Source organism: Leopardus geoffroyi, chromosome E3, assembly GCF_018350155.1.
Source record: "Leopardus geoffroyi isolate Oge1 chromosome E3, O.geoffroyi_Oge1_pat1.0, whole genome shotgun sequence".
In the NCBI taxonomy this organism is placed as follows: domain Eukaryota; kingdom Metazoa; phylum Chordata; class Mammalia; order Carnivora; family Felidae; genus Leopardus; species Leopardus geoffroyi.
Window position 1 is genome coordinate 143,892 of NC_059340.1, and position 11,801 is coordinate 155,692.

Sequence of the window (11,801 nt, forward strand, 5' to 3'; positions counted from 1 at the left end):
GGAAGGAAGGAAGGAAGGGAGGGAGGGAGGGAGGGAGGGAGGGAGGGGATCAGAGGTGCTTGGGACTGGGGTATGAGGGCCTGGTTGGAAAGGAGCACATGGCAACATCTCTGGTGATAGAGAGGTTCCACGTCTCGAATACAGTCGTGGTTACACGAGTGCTCACGTTGGCGTCATTTTGTCAAAATGTACATCTAAAGTGGCTGCATTTTATTTTATGTAAGTTATACCTCAACGAGGTGATTTTTTTTTTTTTAATTTTTTTTTTTCAACATTTATTTATTTTTGGGACAGAGAGAGAGAGAGCATGAACGGGGGAGGGGCAGAGAGAGAGGGAGACACAGAATCGGAAGCAGGCTCCAGGCTCTGAGCCATCAGCCCAGAGCCCGACGCGGGGCTCGAACTCACGGACCGCGAGATCGTGACCTGGCTGAAGTCGGACGCTTCACCGACTGCGCCACCCAGGCGCCCCATGAGGTGATTTTTAAAAGGAAGTAAATGCTGCTTTGGACTCAATACCTCTTCGTTACGTGACTCCTCTCTTCCTCTCGCCCGCACACCACCCACCAAGTCACAACTTCGCTTTGCGTCTACGGTCCCGGAGCTCTGTCTCGACAACTTCAACACCCTCCTGGTTCTCTCTAGGAGCCTGCCTTGCTGCTCTGTCCTGTACTGAACAAGACAGAAACTTCAGAAAACAGCACATTCATTTATTCATTCATTAAGCTGGTCGGGCAGCAAGTAACGATGGTGCCTGTCAGCTCCGAGCCCCGTATTAACAGAAGCTGGACACAAATGACAAAGTCCACCCCGTACTTTAGAAGAGCTAAAGAGACCCAAAGTGAAATCGGCACAGTACTGCTACCGGTAACCGGTTGTGCCAGTGCCAAGCTCGGGAGCACAGCACGCCCACGCAACGGGGATCGCGTCTTCTCCACTGTCAGGAAAGGCTCCCAAGACACGGCATCTGGTCTCCAAAGACACAGGGCAGACGGAGGAACGAGGGAGCGTCCGAAAGGGCATCAGACAGACGATACATTACGAGATGGGAAAATGGACGAAACAGCATGGCAGTCAGGGGGAGCGCAGCAGTTCAGCAAACCTGGAATGCAGGGAGCAGGGCAGAGGCTCCTGGCAGGCAGAGAAGGGAGGGAGCGGGGGGAGGAGGGGCAGCAAAACCAGTCCATCGACTAGGAGCTTAGGCTGGAGGGAAAAAAAAAATGTATTAAGGCACAGATATTTACACAAACACCCTATGCACACATACACGTGACTTTGTTCACAGGTGCTGTCTCTGATAGTACCAACTTCCATCACCCAATTCTTTTTATAGACATTAGGGTAATAAAAAGTACAATTTTAGCACTTTGAAACCAGCCATTCACACACTTGAACAGGGTTATCTGCCAACCTGACAACTCCACTTACACCTGAAGAGACAAAAATGGAGAAGGAAAGTGACCAAAGAATTTTTGGGTTCATCCAGAATACCAACTCTTCACTGGGGGGTATGGGGGGCAGGGAATCAGAATTGCCAAGGGGAGTTACACAAGATTTGTAAAGGCAGTGGTTTGATAATACATGGGTATAATTATAAAAAGATTAAGAAATTACTCTCTAAAACCCTAATGTATGCTCATGATCGAAAAATACCAGAAAATATCCAGTGTTCTTCGTTTCCATGTAAGACATTATTTTTCTCAGCCAAGTTGCTTTCAAGGAACGTTAATGAAAATCACATTCTTTCATAGCACACACGAAACACGAAATGCCCACTAATGGATGAGGAGCAATGCTGCCTGTTTTCCTTTCTTTAAACACAGACAGTTGACAACAGTCAGGCAGTATGTCCGGGCCACAGGGACTCGGGCGCGCCGTCTTACTCCCTATTCTCTGCAGTCCTGGGAAGGCTCGGTCCCCCGGCGGGGACACGGACAGAGCGGCGCAAGAGAGGGGCGCGGAGGCAGACCCGGGCGCTCGCAGCCGGGGTAGGGGGAGGACAGAGCGGCCACCACCGGCCGGCGGGGCTCTCCCTCCCGAGGACACCGAGGGGCACCACGCCGCCCGGGAAGGGGGTCGTGGCTAGCGACTGGAGGTGCCACGTCACGGGGGCGGGGAGGGGACGAGGGGAAGGTGACAGGAGAGGAAGGGAGCCGGACGGACGGGACTGGAGGCACCTTCTCGCGAGGTCATAGGGCGGGGACGCGGATGGGGGCCGGGGGCTTCCCGTCGCCTCCCGATGGAGTCACAGGCCTGCGCGCACCCTGAGCGCACAGCGCGTCACCCTAAGGCTCGCCGACTGGAACCCGGGCCCAAGTCGAAGCCGGGGCCGGCTCTCGACGCGCGCTCCTGCCCCGCGGCGGCCGCGCGCAACAGGCACCAATAAACACCTGCGGAAGGGGGACCCGCGGACTAGACGGGCGACAAACGCCGAAGGACAGAGGGCCAGGCTCCCCCTCAGCCCGCCAGACTTCCATAGTCTTGGCCTCCAAACCGCGCCTGCGCAGGGGCTGCCGCCACAGTACGCCTGTGCCGGCCTGAGCTACACTCCGCGCCTGCGCAAGTCCAGCTGCAAGCGGCGTCTGCGCAGCGCTGTCTTCAACGCGTTTTCTCCTCAGGCACATTCAAGTTTCTCGCTGAGCAGCTACGCGTCGTGCGCTCCGTTCGGAGGCACACACAATATCTGGGTTTTCTTTAGCTCGCTCGACCACCATCTTGACCCGATCTTCCCCCACCCACCCCCGTGTCTCCGCTCGAGAGCGCAGGAGCCGCCTCCCCGTTTCCTAACGTGTCCTGCAGCCCTGTTGTGCCGCTCTGCGCGTGCGCGGAGCCCCTCACCCCTTCAGCCGTTTGGGGTGGCGGTGTCGTAAGGCAGTCCGTTCTGCACGTGCGCAGAGCCTCTCCTTCCTCCGTCAGCCGTCTCTACAAGAGTGTCGTGCGGCGCCCAGCGATAGGCTCTACGCGTGCGCTGAGCCACCCCGCGCAGACGGCTCCTGTGGTGGAGTCGTGTGGCGCTGAGCCTTTCCGGTCTGCGCGTGCGCGAGACCCGATTTTTTTTTTTTTTTTTTTTTTTTTGGTGGGGGGTGGGGTGCCTTTGTGTCTGAGTTTGCACCTGTGAGGGTCGCCACCTGCTCGGACACACAGTTCTTCGAGTTTTTCATTTTTAGTGTAACCCTTCACAAGGACGTCATGAATTACGTTTTCTTAAACACGAATGATCTGTTTTGAACGTACATAGGAACGGTCACACTTTAATGCCCTCGTGGTGGCCTCGGTACCACTGATCATCTTGGCCTAATTTGAGTTCCAAAGGCCCGAGGCCAGCGAAGCTCCTCGCCACCTTGCGGGGTCTTTGTGGGGGAGGTCGCTACTCCGCAAGGTTCTCAGCCACCAGGAGCCCAGTTTGGACTCTGTGGGGAGCGTGGGGTCAGACCAGGGGGGACCTTGGAGGAATGAATCTGGGAAGTGGGTGGAGGCCACTCAGAGCTGGTTCACTGACGGGTTCAGCACCAGAAGGGACTGGAGCATTTCCAGTTTTAGATGGGGAAATCTGCGGGGGAGGGAGTCAACTAGGGGTGTCGCAGGAATCACTGCCTTTGCTCCAAACACAGAGGGCAGCCAGGCTTCCTTTGATGGCCCGCGGGAATGCGCGGTGCTTCACAGTCCAGAAAGTGGGTGGGAGAGGCTGGGTCAGAAAAGCCAGAGAGCATGGCCCAGCGTGCCATACACAGGTGCCAGCGTCAATCCCGGGGGTAAGTTAACCTGCACGTAATGGACAGAGAAGGTACACACACCATGGCCAAATAGGCTCTGTGCAGTCTGGGGCTGAGGGGACAGAGTGATGCCTCCTTTACCCTTAACGTGAGAGATGGGCTGGGTGGGGTTGCAGAGGCTTCTGTGCAGAGTTTGCCCCCTGTGACGGTGCCGGGGAGGCCCCTCACACTCCACACGCCCTGAGAGGCCCAAGCTTCTCCACCACTGTGTTTCTTGAGATTTGGGGCTGTGGCTCTCGGGTGCGTGGGGATGGGAACGGGGAGATGAGTGGGAGGCAGGTCTTAATCACTGTATGTGCAGGGTGATGTATTCGTAAAAGACAATGAAAACAAAAGCCAGAGAATCGTGGCCACTCCTGCAGCCCAGTGTTTGAAATGAGACTGAGCAGTCGAGGCCCAGGCTGAAATGGAGGCTGAGAGAGAGCCTTCAGGAGGAGGGCGGGGGACCTGGCAGCTCCAGGGTGGAGGGGAGGCGAGGAAGCCTTGGACCTGGCAGACTGTAGGGGCCAAGCAGCCGAAGCAAGGTCCTCATGGGCAAATTTGAATGTGCCCTGCCTTACAGGTGAGAGCAATGTTAGACCAAGATAGATACGTATCGGTCCCAGAATGTCTTCTGGCGTTTCTATTATAATTTGGTTTTAGATTATACTTCTGCTTGATCTGTCTCTTTCTCCTAAAAATGGAATACACTAGAACAATTCTGGCTATTTCAGTTCTGGTTCATCAAGATTTTAGAGCACTAAGATTTTATTAGCTAATTAGAATTAATTATAATTCTGGGATACTTAACAATGCCATTAGACAGTTTTCACTGTTGCAAGTGGAGAATGAAATCAAGTGCAAGTGACACTAACAGGATCTGTTCATCATCAGCAACTTGAATGGAGTTAAGTAAAGTAGCCCTGGGTGGGAAGACCCAGTGCATTGAACTGCCTTCACAGCCCTTCCAGAAGCCCCTAACTTAATTCCAGGGTGATGAAAGCCTTTCAGAGATCAAGGGAATAATGACGGACATAGATGAGACCGCTCGCAGAACCCTTCAATACGATCTTTTCAAGATCCATCAGCAACGTCTAACCCGGATGGCTTGGTCCTGAGTTCCTTCACGATCAATACACCGTTTATCCTGGCTTATCTGAATTATTTGTGCAGAAGATTTATTCGGCTTACCTGGGAAGACTTGTTTATATGCACATTTCTTTTTAGACAACCCTCTCTATTGTCATAGATTATTTTCTATCTATTTTTGAGTCATTCCTGGGAATAATGCAGAAGAGGCATTAGAAATGACCATCACCTGGATTCGGGCCCCAGTGTTTCCTCCCAAGGGCTCTGCTAAATGAGGTGAGAATAGAAACTGCGATATTTTTAGACAAAATTTCTTTGGGAAATAGCTTCTGTGTTGTCAGTAATCCTCTGGCTAATTTTTTAAACTGGTGTTTCCGATGCCACTGAAGAGTTTTGGGATAAATGGATCGTAATAGAGAAAAGCTGTTCTAGAGTGCTGCGTTGCTGGTGGGCCTCGGGAAATAAGGGAACGGAGAAGATGCCAACAAACGACGGGCCCCCCGGGCCAAGAGAGAGCGCCTGAAAGCAAGGCAGGAGTGAGCACATCCGCGGCAGGACCACACCGGTGCCTCCCATGAGGGGAACTGGATTATTGCTAACTGTGCCGCATGTCTGGGACCAGTCTGTTCTGTCCATTTCTGACAACGTGAGGAGCTTGGTGCCCTGCCGGTCCCTCTGCCTCTCCCAGCTCCTATCGGATGGTTATTTTTATATTGCAAAGCTGGTAAGATATCCCTTTTGTTCCGTAACCACAGCTAAGTCTCCCTCGGCCTCAAGTGTCTGTGTGGCAGTGTATTTAGGGCCCAGGACAGCAGTCCCTCCCTGCTGGCCCAGAAGCACGAGCCTGAGCCAGTGGAAAGGAAACCTTGCCAGCACTAAGGCCAAATACTTTTTCCATCTGTGCCATTTCTTCTCTAACGTCATGCCACATTTAAGTTTCCTTCTATTTACACCGATAGCTTTAGTTCTTAAAATTTATAAGCGCTGTTCTTTTTGGTGCAAGAGATTAAATAAGGCCGACACATCACAGTCTGCTTCTCAGCCGTCTCTCGGAGGCCGGTCCCAGATGGAACCGTCTGGAGTCTCCAGGATTCTGGGCCATCCCTTCCCCGAGCTGTCCCCTCCCTCCCACTGCCATGCTCTCTTGGTCTGGGACCTGCTCTGTTCCACATCTGTGCTCACAGGGAGCTGAGAGGTTCCTGCAGCAGCAGCTGGAAAGCCCCGAGCAGCCTGACGGCTCACACCTCGGTGGCCTGGTCTTTCCGGAGACATCTAGGGGAATACTGATTCACGGGCACTCCTGAGGGGGCAGAAGGCGGGCCCTGGGAGCACGTAACCGGTCCCTGCCCAGAATACCGTGTGGATGGCAAGGGTCACCTCTGCACATGCCAAGACCGGGCTAGGCTGGCCTTCCCCGAGCACAGAGTTGGAAGACGTTGAGAGTCTCACGGTGCAGGAGTATTTGCCCAGGCTGCTTCTGAACAGACCCCCCCCCCCCGCCCCCCCGCCCTCCATGGAATACACGGGGCTGTGTGTGCGACATGGGGTACAACTCACAATGCCCAGGATAATCCCGGAGACATCAGGTGACGGGTGGTCACGGGAAGTCTGTGAAGCTAGAGACAGTCCCCACAGGCCACCCAGCCACAGCCAGCTTCCTCTTGGGACTGGCCCAGAGTGAGGCCTGGATGGAAGGAGGGGAGGAGGGCTTTCCGGTCGCTTCGGGATTCTCCTTGGAATGAGGAGGCAGCCTGTAAGACCCGCATTCAGGCCCCGCCAGCAGCTGCGGAAGCTTCTCCTCACCACCTCTCTGCCATCCACACGGACAGCGTTGCTTTCCGGGTGTAATTGAGGAAAAAATAAACATTACCGGAAACATTACAGGATGCGACACTTGCTGCCCTCTCTCCCCAGAGCCGTAAACTTGATGGATGACCCATGGTTGGATTATCATGAAAGACGAACCCGCTTATGAATTTCAACAAAACCTAAAATATCATCAGTGAGCCCAGGGAGCTTCACGGTTCATAAACCAGATGCTTAATTGTTGTGACACAGAAGGTCGAGAAAGACTGCCTGGCCTTTTTCCAAAAGAGGTGAGCCCAAGAACATGGATTTCCTCAGTAGCCTTCCGGTTCCTTCTCCTCCACGTACTGCAGCCGATGTCCTGGAGCGTCACAGGTCACGAAGATAGGGCACGGGGTCTGCCGGCAGGACAGGTGTGAATGGGGACACACAGAGTGTGGACAGAGAGGGGACGGCGCCTCTCAGGACGGCAGGCTGCAGGATGTTTACCGCGCGGGGCACTGTGGCGGGTCGGGCCGGGGGAACGCGTCGGAGGACACGGCCAGCATGCCTGGAACCAACGGGACACGCCGCTCGGGCAGGGGGGATGTGGACCCGAGCGCGTGAGGAGGCTGGGCGGAGCGTGTGAGCAGAGACGGCAGTGTTGAAGGAGGAAGGCCGTGCAGGGCTGGGGCCGCGGGCTCTGCTGCCGAGGTCCCTAGGGGAAAGGAACCGGGAGGCCAGATGAGAGCAAACAGAGCCAGGCACGAGGCGAAGGGGGGAACCAGTCAGGGGCGATTCATGGTGTAGAGTGCCGCTGGCCAAGCACGATCAGAGGGTGGCAGAGAGGGACCTCACGATGCCGAGGCCGTGGCTGTGCGGAGAGAGGGCCTCACTGCCACGCAAGGGAGGGGTGGCGCCGTGCGAGCCTGCCGTGGGTCTGTGTGAGGCGCCGTGGCCGCCCTGTGTGGCCTTTTACCTCTTCTGAGCCCAACCACCAACCGGGTCTGGGCCTTTTCAATGATCGGTTTACGCCGAGGACTCTGAAACCCCTTATCAAGTTGTGCCTCTGGCACCAGGCTCTTCCCACCCTCTTGCCCCTCCCCCTTCTGCTGACCTGAGTTGTGCTGTGTTACTCAGCTGTTGGGAAACAATTAACCCTAAATTATTTGCATCCCTTTTATTTAGGAAGAGCCTATGAAATATGAATTTTAATGGCGCAGTTCTGATGATCAAAGCTGCTCGCGCTCAGCCCATTTTCCCGTCTAAACAGACCTCCTTCATTATGAGGTGCGGTTCAAGGCGGCCTGCTTCTGATACCCATTCTCATTCCAAACTGGGCTCGTCCGAGGCCCCTTCCGGAAAGCCACACGGCCTACATGGTGAGGCACAGACTCGCGGGAATCAAAGGGAAGAGGAAATATGCACACGGTGACGTTTTTCTCCTGGGCTCCCCCCCAGCCTCCAGAGCCGAGCTCCCAGCTGCCTGTGGGGGCTGAGCTCTGTCACGGCCCGAGGACAGTGCCGGTGTGGCGCTCAGCCTCAGAACTGTCACCTGGCCTTCCCATGTACATCACCTTCCGGGAGAGGCGGCAGCTGCTGAGCACAGGCCCAGAGCGACCCGCAGAACTGCCCGGCAGCTGGTGGGGAGGCCGGTGGGGCAGCGAGCCCCCCCCTTCTCCCTGGTCCTCGTCAGTGTGGATCCAACGAGAACACTCAGGCGTAGAGATGACACGTGGGTCACCCAGCAGATTTTATCCTCGTTGACACGGGTCTGCATCAGAATCACCTGGGGTGTTCGTAGAAGGCACAGACTCCAGGGACCTGCCCGAACCTACCAAGAGAATCCGTGCCAGTGGGCCTGCCGTTCCCATGAAACAGGCCCCGTCAGTGGATCCCAGGGTTGTTCAAGCCTGAGAGCCACAGGCATCTGAGTAGTGACCAAGGTGGCTGGAGGTCAGGGAGGCTGCTCCTGTTGTAGCTGGTGACTTGGGCAAGTCCCTTTGCCGGTCCGTCCTAGTCCATTCTCGTCGCTCCCATGCAAATACCACAGCCTGGGCGGCGTATACACAACGACATCTGTCTCTTGAAGTTCTGGAGGCCCAAGATCAAGGCGCCAGCGTGACTGTGTGAGGGCCAGCTTCTCACCGCAGTCCTCACCCGTGGAAGGGTGGAGAGCTCACTGGGTCCCTCCCATAAAGGCATTCATCCCCTCTGAACACCAGCACCTGAGTGTTCTTCACTTAAAAGGCACCACATGAATTTGGGGGGCACTCGAGCATTCAGTGCAACGCACCTTCAAAGCCTCAAATTTCTCTGATGTGAACTGGAGTGACATCTTCCTCCCGTGGTAGAGAACTAAAGATTCTTCTGGTTCTAAGCGGTAGAAATCAAAGCCAAACCAACAGCCAGAGAAAATAAAAGTTAAAACATAATTTTATTGGCTCAGTTCATTGACAACTTCCTAAGATCCAAACAGTGTCCCCGGGCCCCCTCTTCTGTCTGCCTCACTCAAGAAGCCCCTCGCAGAGGGCAGCCAGGGAGCAACACTGCCCCGGGGCTGGTGTCACCCTTGGAGCTGGCGACCTCCGCCCCCACACGGGCGTTCACATCGGCCCGGGAGATGGTCTGACCCTGGACCAGGCGTGTGACCAGAGGGACGGGGACTCTGACGGGCCAGCCTCTGCAGGGAGCTGCTCCCACGAGTGCCTCCGACCCCAGCGGGTGGAAGGGAGAGAAGAGGTCGTGGCCCCAGCACAGCTCACCCAGGGCCGCCAAGGCCGCGGCTGCTCTCCACAGGGTAGCAGTGGGGGTGCTGGTGCCACTCCCTGGGAGCCCTCCAGCCCTGCTGACAGGCCAGGTCACGTTCACAGGTCCTCCCAGGACACAGGGGCCTGATGCAGACGTGCTAGAGCAAAGGGTATCACCATCACACCCTGTTCTGATTCTGTCGGCCCCTCAGGTGGGTTTCCCGCCCCTGCTGGGTTTGGGGTCGGGCACTGGGGTCTCGAGGCAGAGACCTCCTGCGAGGTTATGCATCGCCCCTTCCCCCGAAGCCTGTGAGAGAGGTCGTAGTGGCAGCCGCCGGGGAAGGATTCAATGAGCAATCTTTTATTCTGCAAAGTAAATATAAAACGCCCAGGTCCCTGTTTACTGGAAGGTAAAGAAATCATAGTTATCAGAGGCAGCAAAGTAGTCATTTAACTTGATATGAGGCATATACTTAAAGTGTCTGAGGGTTTCCTGATGGAAGTGTTTTCCAGGGTACTCGTCTCCGCTGCTGGTTCTGTTGGCCGGCCACACAAGACACTCACACCCACCTTGGAGGAGGGCCCGGGGGACGGTTCCCGAGGACACGGGAGCAGGAGAGCCGCGCTGCCCAGGGCCCCCCCTGCAGAGTGAGGAGCCAGGGCCTCTGTTGGCAGCAGCGCCTGGTGGGGGCCACCCCAGGGGGCCAGCTGAGGCCCCCGGCACCCAGTTTCATCAGCATGCACCTCAGCTCCCCTGGGGGAAGACCTTTGGGGCTCAGGGAGCAAATCCGTCACCAGCCCGATGTTCTCATTTGGACTGCCACCCGCACTGGCCTCTTTTCATGAGGTCTGAGCCATTTGCAAGGACTGTGTCCTGTGTGCTCCGAGTAGACGCCATTCCCGATGGGGACTGGAGTTCTTGGGCGACCTGTGCCCTCCTCTTACATCACCCTCGGCTCACGGGGTCCCAGAGGACAGGGCTGTGAGGCAAAGCCAGGTGAGCGACCAGTTCCTCAGCAGTGACCTGGGAGGTCAGCTCTCAACCCAACCGTGTGGGGAAGCCATGTGCGGGGGCTCTTAGAGGCAGCTCCCTCCCTCCCCTCCTGCTGTAAGAGACGACGATGCTCTCCCAGCTGTGAGGTTAACTTGCAGAGGACTCTCAGCTCTGGAGCCAGATCACACACACACACACACACACACACACACACACACACAGTGGTCGTCTGGAGCACCAGACAACCTGGCCGGACAAGCTCCCTGCACCCCAGACAGAACTCCCCTCCTAAGGGACTAGAGACGTTGCTTCTGGCCAGTTGCTAAGTGCCTCACGTGACCCCCGCCCCCATTTTCCCTCCACCTCTGACCACCCTTTTACGGGAGGGGACACGCCAGCTGGGAAGGACGAGGTTCTCCTGCCAAGCCTCCGGCCCAGACAGGCTGAATGTCTCCCCCCCTTGGTGGGTCCCCTCACCGTCACCCTGGGGGCGTGACATCGCTGAGCAGTCTCACACACAAGTTGGTGGGATAGATCCCTAGGGCCACAGCAGTCCCCTTCCGGCCCAGAGGACAAGCCGGTGGTTTTTAAACGATTGTGCTCAGAAAACACTTTACAAACCAGTCATGCCGGCAGGCATCCTAGAAAGGGTCACGTCACCCACCCAGGCTGTCCCCATGCAGCCCTGGGCTGCTTTGGCATAGACGCGTTTACAGCAGGGTTCCCGGACGACCGGTGAGCACACAACCATTTCTGATGGCAGAGCCGGGCATTCTTGTAACCAGAGCGTCGTGTCAAATTGTGCCACTAGCTTCACACGACGCGCTCGGGCGAGGTGCTGGCTCGAGGGCTGGTGGTCACACAGCGTGGCACAAGCACGACTCTCCCAACCCAAGCAGGGGCTCCCAGCCCTCAGAGCTGCGGGCAGGAGGCACTGGGGACAGTGGCCTGCCCATCTGCAGCATCCCCGTGGGGGCAGCCGCCTCCTCCCCACCGCACCGTGAACACCGGTGGGGTTTGACCACGGCCCGACAGCCGAAGCACGTGGGCCAGATCTGTGGGGCCTTCGTGACTGGTCACCCTTGCACCAGGACTGTGGGAGCCGATGGAGGTGCCCCAGCCTGACGAGGGCTGAGATGCAGGTTGACGCTCCAGGAGCACAGGGCCAGGGCCAGCAGAAGGCACCAGTTCTAGAGTCCCCCCCCGCCCCCCCACAGCCCTGGGTGCCACCCGCCCACTCAGATCTGCCCGGTGAGCACCCCTCAGCGTGGCTGTGGGTGAGGCGCACGGGCCCCTCAGGAGCCCTGAGCTGCTGGCAAGACAAGCAGAGGTCGCACAGCCCTGATAAGAAAACCAGCTCGTAGGGTGAATGGTTGGGGAGCTGCAGGGGAGGGCGGGGAGGGGGGCCGGCCTCTAATTTGACGTGCACGG

The 11,801-nt window shown here is 56.7% G+C and overlaps 1 long non-coding RNA gene across 1 annotated transcript; it reads right to left on the reverse strand.

The window, feature by feature from the left end:
* Window positions 1-689: 689 nt before the first annotated feature.
* LOC123588802 lies at window positions 690-2,912 on the reverse strand. The gene is made up of 2 exons (XR_006708017.1): window positions 2,391-2,912; window positions 690-1,131 (listed from the first exon to the last, which is right to left on the reverse strand). It is a non-coding gene; the product is annotated as an uncharacterized LOC123588802 (long non-coding RNA).
* Window positions 2,913-11,801: the final 8,889 nt, after the last annotated feature.